The sequence below is a fragment of the Centruroides sculpturatus genome, unplaced genomic scaffold (genome assembly GCF_000671375.1).
Source record: "Centruroides sculpturatus isolate CEXI.00-Female unplaced genomic scaffold, Cexi_2.0 scaffold534, whole genome shotgun sequence".
NCBI lineage: Eukaryota > Metazoa > Arthropoda > Arachnida > Scorpiones > Buthidae > Centruroides > Centruroides sculpturatus.
In genome coordinates, this window is record NW_019384895.1 from 388,200 (window position 1) to 396,794 (window position 8,595).

The following is an 8,595-nucleotide window of genomic DNA, read 5'->3' on the forward strand; positions in this document are numbered from 1 at the left end:
CAGGGGTCGGCAGTTTGTCAAGTGAGAAGAGCCAAATTGTCATGAAAACAGGATAACAAAAGTACCAGAGAGCCTAACTAACTAACTAATCATAAAGGAAGAAGGCTGACTTTCGACTTAGCCTGAAGGAAGGTGACTGAATGAAGGTGGGGTGGGAGGGAGAATAGAATGGGTATAGAAGAAAGGATGGGATAGGTTGGGGGTAAGGGATAGCATAGGTTGGAAGTGAAGGTTGGGGTAGGTATGGAACCCAATGCTGACTTGCATCTCGAATAATATAAAGTCAGTAGTACAGCTGAATGCAGAGACCAATCCGGTAGCAGAGTGTTAGTACCAGAGAGCCGCATATTAATTTAAATGTGCAAAATACGACACACGACAGAGGCGCCTCTAGTGGCCGTTTTCGGCATAATGTTACACGGACGGACGGACACGCGTTCAATGGGTTATATATATATAGATATGCTTCAAATGCTACCACTCTTATGCGATTCATATTGATCAACGCGAGTGTGGTCATGTGCGGACGGAGAACAAGTCGAAGTTTGTTCGGCGGCTCTATCTCAAACTCATAAGTTATAAGGCTGCGGTGAAATGAGGTGAGATGAAATTGGAGTTTATTTCCGAAGAGCCGCATGCGGCTCGCGAGCCGCTAATTCCGATCCCTGGTATAGACTACTGTATTCGAATATCAGTGGCGGAATAGAAGCGCTGTACTGTCGAATATGGGACAGCTTCCACGGAAAAAATATTTGAACGGTGTAAAACAGCCAGATATTATACGCATTCACGCATGCGCTTTACAGAGCACCAACCTTGCGCAGTTTAGCTGGTGGAAGATACGCACCAAAATATCGTATAACGCAGTGTTTTTCAACGGGGCGATATCACCCCCATGTGGGCGTTTTTCCATGTAGAGGAGGCGATTAGTAACAATTTATATCTTGGGGGGCGAAAAACAATTTTCTGGGCGATATAGTAAAACATTATATTAAGAATAATAAGATATTTTATTCGTTATATCGTAACAATAATTAAACAAATAATATTATACTAGTCACTAGTCTATTCAATGCAGTAAGAATTTGGCATTAGTCTTGGTCCTCGGCATCGGAATTTTGAAGTGAAGGGGGCGATAATAGGTAACGGTTTTATTGAAGGGGGCGATACTACGTTAAGGGTGCGACGATTCGTTAGAGGTTGAGAAACACTGGTATAACGCTTCCAATGATTCTATCCAGGACCGGTTCTGGGCTGTTGGCCGCCCTCGCTTCATTATATGAATCGCGAGTAGATTTATAACTTAACACAAGCGATAGGAATTTACTGGTATGTTTTTATGATAGTTCTGTATAGTTGACAAAAGTTAAAAAAAATTCGTTAAAATATTTTATATTTTTATTTCGCTCTCTCATCTTGTATTACGGATTTCAATGTTAAACGGTGATATTACGATTTCACATGTTCCATCTATGAGGGGATGTAGAAAAAAGCGTGTACATTCTTGTACGATGTTAAAAAATGGAACTGTTTCTTTGGCAGCGTCATTTACAACCAAATTTAATGAATGATACGCACAAGGTACAAAAAGAGCTCTAGAATTTTTTTCCTTAAATTTACGATTTACATATCCGTTGTCATAAAAATTTCTTTCCCAAGACTACAAATATTCGAGTACAAAGTAACCGGTTTCGACTTATTTCTACTTAAGTAGTAGTTAAATAATCAAAAGATGAGAGAATTAGGACCTAAATAAAACCCCGACAAAAGAGCCGAAATTTTACTTAAACAAAAGCTTAACCGAACCAATCACTAGCCGAGTACAGTGGGGCCTGATTTCTTCGTAATATTAATGTAATAAAGACAGAAATTTTTCCAGTTCGACGAGAGTGACCGAAAAGTTGGAAATTTCTGTGGACATCCGGTCCTAAAACGAATTAGTTAGAAAACAAATGACTATTAAGTTTAACATATGTAAATGTTTATAGCTATGGCGAGAAACGTTTAAAATTTACAACAACTTGTCGCATCCTTTGAGATATACTAGGGATGCGACAAAAGAGACGTTTGACATTAACCGATTTCGGCACCCTCGGGATTTGGCAGCCCGCGTGAATGCATGCACCACACACCTACCAGGAAGTCTCCGATTCCATTCATTAGCCACTGGTAGGGAGCTATTTTAACTAAGTGGATTGTTTTAATATTTAAAAAGTAAAGAATATTTTATGTTATTTTTATGTACGTTTCTTTACAAAACTATATTTAATTATAATTTTCTTTAAAAGTATATTCATACAATTGAATATTCTGTACCAGGTATGTATAATTGTATATCCATCACACATTTTAATTTGCCAAGTAAGTTTTAATAATTTTATTTTTAATTTTAACCCTTATATCATGGCTAATGATTTAGAATGTAATTATGATATTGAAAATTTATTTTAAAAAAGTTTTGGCTCAAGACCATATAATGAAAAAGAAAACATTATTATACTGACTCAATCACCTTATGTATCTGAGAATTAATATTTATTATCTTACTAATGTTTTCTACCTGCTCCACAGATCATCTTGAGGTATTTTTGAAGTATTTGAAATGTTTTGTTTTGCATAACATTCAAACTGTAACTGATACAAAAGAACATTCCAAATACTTCAAAAAATTTCAAAAATACCTCAAGATGATCTGTGGAGCAGGTAGAAAACGTCAGTAAGATAATAAATATTAATTCTCAGATACATAAGGTGATTGAGTCAGTATATTTAAGGAGTCTGAGTGTTTATTGAAAACATTATTAAAAAAGAAAGACCAATGCCTAAATTAAATATAAATATGTCAACAAAAAAATTTGTTCAACATTTCATGATAAAATTTATCAAGACAAAATGGCTTTGTGGATGCATAGAAATGCAAAAATTGCTTTTTTGGCCTTGCCTATTATTTTCAAATAAAATGAGTGAGTGTAATAAGAATGGCTTTGACGATTTAAATAATTTGATTAAAGCTGGCAAAAGACAGGAAAATCATAACGTCACATTGATTCTTTCGTAAAATTAAAGCAATTTGGAAATCAAAGCAGAATAGAATTTAACATTAGTAAGCAATATAAAATATTGAAAATTATAACAAGATAATTACAGCTTATAGAAATATTATATCTAAATTAATAGATGTTATATGTTTTTTCTCAAAGCAAGAATTGGCATTTAGAGAGCATAGGGAATCTATTGACTCTATTATTAGAGTTAATTATATTGAACTTGTTTATTTATTAAGTACGTCAGTTAATCTATTAAAAAATACATTTAAAGAAGTGTATGGTTTTAACTGGCTTATCGAACAAACAAATATGAATGGACCCTGACATGCAATTAACTGATTGCCCCTGTAAGTCAGATTCTTACAGAAACACAGCTTCCCTATCATCAAATGTCACGGCACGCCACCAATCTCTAGTATCAGTCCTATCTCTAATTTTCTTACTTTAAACAACAGAAATTAAAATCCATGCTACTTTAAAACACTTCTTTTTACAATTATTTTCGTAATTTAAAAATTCTAGTGAACTTTCTATCAAAGATATACCATAAACTCATTAAAATTTTAATTAGATTATATTTATTATTTCAAAAATTTAATTTAAAACTTATAAATTTTTTCAAGAACGTAACTGTTACTCTAATTTTGTAAGTCTTAAATACTGTTATTACTGTTCTCTTAAGTTCATACTACAGCCATGTTTAGTATATACTGAAAAATCAGACTCGTATCCTTTTGATCCTATTCTATAACAAGATAAAATGACAAACAATTTACAAGAATCACATTCTTATACAGAGGTAAATGCTTCTAGTCTTTTAATTTTAACTTAGAAAATAAATATTCATTATAAGATTCTATTTTACTCACATAAAAATATGACAAATATTCTGATTGTCATATTTTTAAATATTAAGTTAGTAAAATTCCAAATTATTAATCAGAAATAAATAAAATTCAGTTTTTTAATATTTAAGTTATTCTAATATTTTATGCAGAATCTTATGACAAACTCTATGTCTTAGAATAAGAATTCTAAAAATGTTTATTTAATATAAAAGTTTGATGTTTTTATATTGAGTTTATTAGAACATTGAACAAGATAAAAATCTCATACACAATAATCTTTTTTATTACAGATGGAAAGACTATCAAGTTAGTCAATTAATAATAAATGATTATTAATTGACTAATTGCCTAATTGTCTAATCATTAACTAATTGATGTCAAGTATTTTTTTAAATATCTTATAAAAATTCAATTTAAAAATTACTTTTATAGTTTTAACTTTTTATAACAACAGTCTTGCTTAGTATATCTATCAATTAATTAATAAATATATAAATATTTATTTTATTATTTATTTATGGTTTAAAGTTGTGAAAATATTGAAAAAAAATTACAAATTGTCCTCAATGAAGTCGTGTTACCACTATAAATTTTAGTAATCAGAGATTCAATTTGTATATGGAGAGAAAGACCAATTGTTTTATTTTTTTCCCATCACTACCATTGGTCGGTAAGAAACACTTCAATGTCTATTGGTTTGGTTTATTCAGTATACTAGCAGGTGCACAGCACAATCATACCACTGTAATAAAAAAGGAATTAGAATGATTTTATATTCACATAATACAGGAAATCGGGGGTTTTTTAATTAACTTCCTGTCCACATTGCAGTAAGCCTATGAAGAACTGCATGGTTGGTTTTAATTTAATACTGGTGCAACTGGCACATAAATAACAACTACATTCATTGGCTAGACAGGATCCTTAAATTAAAAATGCTTGAGTATTACACACACTCTCTTCTGCTCCCTTAATGTCTCCAAAAGGTACCCTCCTATTCTCAGTGATCAATATAACTAAACTAACCTATCTGCAACTAGCCACAGTTACCAACTGTTTGGTTTTGAACCAAACTGGCACGATGACTAATAATTCTGGTAATCACATTTTTTTCATTATTAATTGATAAATGAATTGACACATGTCACAATTACTTCCACACATCAGACATTCTTTCCAGTACAATGTAGTTGGCAATGTAATAGTAATTTACTTGTATAAAATGAAAAATTTTTCAATAGGTAAATGGTGCTGAAAATTAATTGACCAGATATTATAATTAGTTATAAATGAGACTCAAGCTTATTCCTTAAATCAATAAAAACATAGCAAATGACATTCAAAAGCTCATAACTTATTATGCAACAAATACCATTAGATTTATCTTATGAAAATTGTTTATAAACTTACCTATAAAAATACCGTTCTGTTAAATAAACGACGTCAGTTTAGCTAATCAGCATTTGTTTTTTACGAATTAAATTGACAACTTAATTGGATGAATATATCTAACTTTTATCAAATAGCCTAAGTGACATTACTAGCACCTTGTTTGTCTCTACCACTTCGAAAGCGGTTACTAGATGGCGCAACGATCTAATGAAATTTAATCATTTCCTGAATTTTTTGCCTATAATTCCATTTTTCAAAAATTTATAATTTTTAATAATTTTTTAAATTTATTTATTCATTTTAAATAATAGGTATTAAAATAACGAATATAATAAATGTTTATGTTCGATTATGTAAAATTAATATAATCGATGGTCGAGGCGGGAAAAATACTAGTACAATATCAAGGACTGTATACTACCAAGGACAATATACTACAAGGATAGCCAGATCCCTATTCTACAATGTTAGCCAGGAATGGCAAGTTAGTGACGTCAGCACGAGTCCTGACCTCTCTGTTTATATAGAGCAGGGTGTGCACGTGTTTAGTTTTCGCTTTTAATATTCGTCCAATTTTGTGATTAACGAAGTGATTTATTTTAATATTTCTGTAATTGTTTTATTTGACTAAGTTTTTTATAAGGTAAGATGATTTAAATATAAGTCATTAAATATTTAAAGCTATATTTTTATGTTAGGTGAAGAACAAAATGCTGAGTACTAGGTGTGCTGTGTATGGTTGCAATAATAACCTTCTTTTTTCAAATTGGAAGCAACCTGTTTACATCGGGTTTGATCAAAAAATGACAAGAGAAATACTTTTAAAATTAATAGCAGAACTTTATTTACTATCGTATAATGTAGTAGCTTGCGTCAGTGACTGTAGTTGCAGTAACATAAGTTTATGGAAAGAATTGAATGTGAATATCAATGAAACGTTTATTATGAATCAATTATTATTATCAATGAAACGTATATTAGAGATATAAATATGTGGTTCGACATTTTTAATAGCTATGCACCAAAAGGTTCTGTTCCAAGCAAAAATGGATATGGTGTAGACTTGGAATTACAAGAAGAACATTTAAATAAAATGATAAAAATAATCTCAACAATGAGAGCAAGTGGAAAAAATGCCCTCCAAATTTTCCAGAAAGGAATGATAATCTCAATGAAATCGCTAATTGATCTTTTTCAAGATATGAAATCGACTTTTGATATAAAATACATCTGCACTCACAATTTAAATCAAGATTGTCTGGAAAACTTTTTTTTTTAAAATTAGAAGCCGGGGTCCTAATGAACATCCAAGCCCATTAAATGCTATATATAGGATTAGATTGATTATTTTAGGTAAGAATCCTGGTATTTTAGAGTCAAAAGTAAATACTACAGATCGAAGACAAGAGGAATATATTATACCCAAAGTTTTAGAGAAAGCACATGTAGAAGTATCAAGTGAAAATACAGACCAATATACTGAATGTAAAACTACTTTTTCTTCAAATAAATCTTCAGGAAACTCTACATGCAATCTAGACTTTAACACAATCTCTGAAGAAACTTCCTACGATGCTCTCGAGTATATAGCAGGATATTTTGCCTATAAATATAAAGAAAAATACCCAAACTTAATTAATTCCACTAACAAAATTAAAAATCATTACAACTATAGCATTCCGTCATGGGTGCAACATTTATCTTATGGAGGGCTTATTAAACCTACTGATGAATGGCTAGCAAAAATTATAGAATGGAATAAATATTTCGAAATATATCACGATGAATCGTATAAAAAAGGCCCCGGAGTTGTACAGAATTAGTCAGTGGAAACAGTTTTACCTTTTACTTTAATAAAAGATTTTTGTAAATTAAGAACTATAATAAGAATTAATTATAGAAATCTTAAACAAGAAAACTATAAAATATTGAAAAGAATGCCTTCTGAAAATGGTGATTGTCGAAAAAAAATTAAAAAGTTAAGTAAGATAATCACATAATAAAAAATATAGCTCATTAATTTGTTAAATAAATATTAGACAAAAGACTTGTAAATTTATTGACGTACAGTACACTTATTAAATCCGAAAATTCTACAGTAGTTTACATTTAGTAGTAATTTAATAATTAATTAAGAAATGATTTAATATTTTATCGTATTTTGTTATTTGAAAGATCTGTCATGTTGAAGTAGAGGGCTTGCTGTGACGTCACATAGAGCCAAGGTCACGCTAACAAATATACGGGATCTGGCTATCCTTGTAGTTTAAAGTCCTTGGTACAATATGCTGTTCTGTAGGTCACGGATTCGAGTTCCTGTCAGAAACCTCAGGAATTTTTCATGGATCTCGGATGTGTCGGCCCTCGTGGTCATCCCCATTGTAGGCCTAGTGAAACCCCAGAATAGATTTGGAAACAGATTCTCTTAGTGTCCATATGCAAAAAATATATTTAAAACTTTATTATATATATACATAATAAAGTTTTCATGGAATACGGGTAGTATCCCTCGAACAACACTGTTTCCGATTTCTCATGCAACATGGTTCGAGAATTTAGGAAATCCACTGTATAAAATTTCATAACTTATAAGTGCAAACTCCGTTATTCAATGTTTTATTTTATTCGAGTACGGTAATCATGCGTGTCGTTTCAAATTTTTCCACAGATTTTAGAATATTAAAATTTTTAATTTCTTTTGTGCCTTTCGTCACGTTTACTTTAAGGAAAACTGATAGTAGACTTTTTTCTTCCTTGTTCTAGCTTTCGTATCAATCAGGCGTCATTGTCGTTTCATTCAAACTTTAGCCGTTAAGATCATGGAGCTATAATATGTAACTGAAGCTGTAGCTCTCTGCTAATAGCGGCGTACTCGAAGCCGGAAATGGCTTCATTGTAGAACAAACCGCCATATTGTGAGAAGAAGAAAGTTTGTTTTTCTTTTGAACTAGACGTTGGAAAAGAAAAGGTACAGATGAAGAATAATGTAAAAATAATAAAGAAAATATTTAGTTGAGTTTGTTTATTAGGGGAGACCGGGGCAAGATCGGCATGTTAAGCTTTACTTAAATTTTGTGTAATAAATACTGCTGTAAACTGAAAAAAATGCTTTGCATATTGTCTATTGGAATGTTACCTTACTATAGAACTGGTTAAAATCAGTTTGGAAATAAAAATAATTAAAATAATTACAACTTTACAAGAAGAGAGAAATTGACGAAGTTGCCCCGGGTATAGGGGCAAGATCGGCAACTTCTCTCTTTTTGTAAAGTTGTAATTATTTTAATTATTTTTATTAAAGTTGCCCC

At 31.1% G+C, this 8,595-nt stretch overlaps 1 protein-coding gene across 4 annotated transcripts in view; it reads right to left on the reverse strand.

Moving 5' to 3' along the window:
• The window catches only part of LOC111631371 (high mobility group protein 20A-like), a 26,724-nt gene extending 21,240 nt beyond the window's left edge, over positions 1-5,484 (reverse strand). For 3 of the 4 annotated variants that reach the window (XM_023375600.1, XM_023375599.1, XM_023375598.1), the window contains exon 1: positions 5,306-5,484. The gene's annotated coding sequence lies outside the window, so the exon portion shown is untranslated. The remainder of the gene's footprint in view (positions 1-5,305) is intronic. The other variant, XM_023375601.1, reaches the window with a different exon arrangement.
• Between the last annotated feature and the right edge of the window lie 3,111 nt (positions 5,485-8,595).